At 31.1% G+C, this 4,210-nt stretch overlaps 1 pseudogene; it reads left to right on the top strand.

Annotated features, from left to right (window-relative positions):
• The first annotated feature begins 3,807 nt into the window (after positions 1-3,807).
• LOC145270001 (5S ribosomal RNA) lies at positions 3,808-3,924 on the top strand (annotated as a pseudogene).
• Positions 3,925-4,210: the final 286 nt, after the last annotated feature.

The raw sequence follows: 4,210 nt of genomic DNA, 5'->3' as shown, positions 1-4,210 counted from the left end.
CTACAATTACAATTTTACTAAAAAAAGTTCTAACCCATAGACTTTCAAATATAGGTTTACAGAAATGGAAGACAGGAAACCCCATTTTAACATTAAAAAAAGCTTTATTGATCATCTTCGTTAGTAAGAATAAGAAAACGGTTTGGTCGTTCTTATCGTAGTGTTGATTTATATATTGATATAGTCAACTATATTGTTTCAATAACACTCGTTCTTATTTAAGTGTTGATTTTTAAAAAATTATCAAATGCGGTGCTTCAAAACACTCGTTCTTATTCTAGTGTTGATTTAAAAAAAATAGTCAACTATAGTGTTTAAATAACACTCGGTCTTATTTTAGTGTTGATTTAAAAAAAAAAATTAGTCCACTATAGCGTTTCAATAAGACTCGTTCTTATTCTAGTAGTGATTAAAAAAATAAATTATAGTGCTACATTAACACTCGGTCTTATTCTAGTATTGATTTTTTAAAAATTATCAAATGCAGTGCTTCAATAACATTCATTTTTATTCTAGTGTTGATTTTAAAAAAATTAATCAACTATATTGTTTCAATAAGACTCGTTCTTATTTTAGTGTTGATTTAAAAAAAATGATCAAATGCAGTGCTTCAATAACACTCGTTCTTATTCTAGGGTTGATTTTTTTAATTATTAAATGCAGTGCTTCAATAATACTCGTTTTTTTCTAGTGTTGATTTATAAAAAATTAGTCAACTATAATGCTTCAATAACACTCGGTCTTATTTTAGTGTTGATTTAAAAAAAATTAGTTAACTATAGGGTTTCAATAATACTCGGCCTTGTTTAATAAGTCCACTATAGTATTTCAATAACACTCGTTCTTATTCTAGTATTGATTAAAAAAAATCAATTATAGTGCTACATTAACACTCGTTCTTATTCTAGTGTTGATTTTAAAAATAGAAAACTTGTAGTGCTACAATGATGCTAGTTCTTTTTCCAGTGTTCATTCTGGTCATCTTAAGATTTGGCCCACACGTGAGAGTGCGAAAATAGAACCACTAAGATGAGCGTACCAAATAATGGAAGAGGAAGAGAAAACAGTAGGTAGAGACGTGAAGGGGAAGGTGGCAGAAAATGAAAGATGGGGATGAAAAAAAATATGAAAAGTAAAAAAGAGTGCAGGAAAAGGGAGATAAAGAAGGATAATGAGAATAGAAATTTTTTTAAAAAAACTAACAAGAAAGAGGATATATATATATGTTAAGTTTGCAGGTTGAAACAAGTAACGTAGAAAGTAATACAATGACGACTCAACAAACAAAGGTAGATCAAATAAGACGTGTATTAGGAAAAGGTATATTTACAGGATATTTACATAATGGTGTCAAATAAGAGAGTTTTTGCTGGAGAAACATATCTGCTCTCGGCGGCCTTCGGTGGCTTCTGGTGAACACACACTCAGACTAACTGAGTCTTCCTATTTATGTGTAATTACTATCCACATATGCAAATGAATGTGTGCCACCACAACAATATATATATATATAACTACTTCATTTACTCACATAAAATTCATATACGAAAGTATAGATTTATGCGTAAACTTTAAGTATTTACTTCAAAAGTGCTCAATACGTAGGTAGAGCTAGTTAGTAATTTATAAAATATATATGCCGATTAAGCTACACTGAATATTCGGCGTTTCATCCACTCTGGGATTCGTCAGGCTTATTCTTTGGTTGTTTATCGTTTTTATATGGTCCTCTTCTGTTGAGGATTTTAATTTGCCAATCAGCTTTCTAGTATCCACCGCGCCCCTTCCTATCAACCAATGGGCATGCATTTTATCGAACAAAGGATCTGTTTTAAAACTAGTTTAGTGGTTTAAGGCAGACATTTTTTTATATATAAATATACATATGTGTACACACACATATATGCACATATATATACATATATATACATACATATATGTGTGATCGTTTATGTATATTCATGTTTATTTAGTTTATTTATTTGTTTATTTTCTATTGTTTTTGTTAGTTTTAAAACTATTTTGTATCGCTATCCTAGAGTAAATTTTATTTTGTGAACACAATTATTTGCTATTTCTCTTCTACAGTTTAATAGATTTTGGGGTTCTTTAAATACAGGATAGCAAATTTTTCATGAAAGCATAATTTACATGGGTCGTCTAAATGTCAAACGCTAAACGTGGTAGCTTGTCTTATTATTTTCCATTCGACTACCGGCGAATGTCCGCTTTCTTTGAGTTCCCAGTATTTAATCGCTAGTGTTGTTTTTATACGGTGTTTTTTATTGTTGAATGTACTTTTGTGGTCATATTATCGGGTTTTGAAATCTAAGGAAGTCATGCCTACGTAATATTTCTTGTTATTCGGGTTTTCTTTCGAAAATATTGTTGCCTGATAAACTACGCTTTTTGTTAGACATTTATTTTGAACTGGGCAAAGAGTGCGGTGTCTACAGTTGCATTTATCTTGTTCGTTATTAGTATTTATATTTATGGTATGGTTGTTCTTGTCCAGGGTTGGTTTGTTATTATTATTATTATTATTATTATTATTATTATTATTATTATTATTATTATTATTATTATTTCTGCTAGTGTTAGTTTTATTTTTGTCATGGTGTCTACTTTTTTATTGTTTATTTTGTTGTTGTTTACATTGTTTTTATTTAGTATTTTTTATTATGTGCTTTCATTATCATCTCTAACATTTCTGCAACAACTGTAGGATAACTTAAAGGTATTTTTATTGAAGATTTTGTGTAAGGGGTTGGTTGCGGGAAAGTGTTTTTCAATAAGATCTAGAAATTTCTTGCCAAGTTTTGTTTTTAACATTTGATTGTATGGGGGCGTATACCAGATTATAGTTCTTTTTCTTCTATTTTTAATTTTATTATAGTTATTAGTGTTTTGTTGCTTATATTTGATATCGATATTTTTGTATCCACTATTTTTTAGGGCTGTTTCGTAGATATTGGTTGACCTGTTAAATGCATTTTCATCGCTTGAGTTATTACTAAGTCTACTTACGATCGAGTTAGGAATGAGTTTTATAATTGATGGTGGGTGATTGGACTTAGGGTTTACGTAAATTGGAGTAGCGTTATCTTTTAAGTATGGTTCATATGTGTTTTTATTTAAGTTTAACGTGATGTCCAGGAAGTTTGTTATTTTTATGTTAGCTGATACGTCTGCTTTTAGGCCTAATTTTTTCATTTCCTTGTGTATGATTTTCTTAAAGTTTTCTCCCTTGACTTTGTTGGAGTTTTTTATTATAGAGAAAAGAAAAAAAAGTGAGTAAAAAGATAAACAAAGAATAGAATAAATAGGAGAGAGATAGAGGGGGACAATAGAGATAGTAAGACGAGAGAAACCACTACATCAAAAACGGATGCCAATGTTAAAGGTCAACTTAGAAGAGAACACTTAGGGAACCAATCGAAAAGACGATGATTTGACGATTCCAGTCCCAAATTCTTAGAACATCTTCGTCTTCTAAAATTACTCAAGACCTCCAGTGTATAAAACTAGAAAATAAATGGCAAAAAGATATTTACTTTCGATGCCATAAAAAAGCAATACTCTGTGGGGTTTTTTTTTGTTTTTTTTAAGAAAAAGACATTTTGACGATCTTTTTATTCATTTTTTCTCTCTCCAAATAATTTTCACCGCTGCCATAAATCAGGAAGTCGGAACAATAATAGTCTGAAAGTTTGTAGATATATTTTTTAATTATGCTCAAGTAAGAATCGAAGAAAAACACCTAAACCCCGAAAAAAGTTTTTTTTTATTTACTAAATTTAGCTGTCTATGTACGGCACAATCACGTTGACACACCGGTTCTCGCTAGATCACCGAAGTTAAGCAACGTTGAGCCTGGCCAGTACCAGATGGGTGACCATTTGGGAAGGCTAGGCGCTGTATGTACCTTCTGGGAAGGTTGGGCGTAGGGTCAGCACCATCACCCTGTAAAAAGAACTCCTCGCTACAAAAACATCTACAGGGGCCCAAGGGCTATGGATGGATGGAAATTCAGCTGTCTGACACAGGTACATTATTTATTAGTCACTCAATATGAAAAGAAAATATGTGGATTTGCTGGTAAAATAGAATGAGGTGATTGTTAATTTATTTATTGCCGACTATTATCCTCATCTTTATTAGTTGTTGTTTGATGACGTTTCGGCCAACTATTCCTCTGGCTTTCGTCAGG

This window comes from Euprymna scolopes, chromosome 45 (genome assembly GCF_053919585.1).
Source record: "Euprymna scolopes isolate OS-2025 chromosome 45, ASM5391958v1, whole genome shotgun sequence".
NCBI lineage: Eukaryota > Metazoa > Mollusca > Cephalopoda > Sepiida > Sepiolidae > Euprymna > Euprymna scolopes.
Note: the sequence above shows the minus strand (reverse complement) of the source record. Positions and strands in the feature narration are given on the sequence as shown.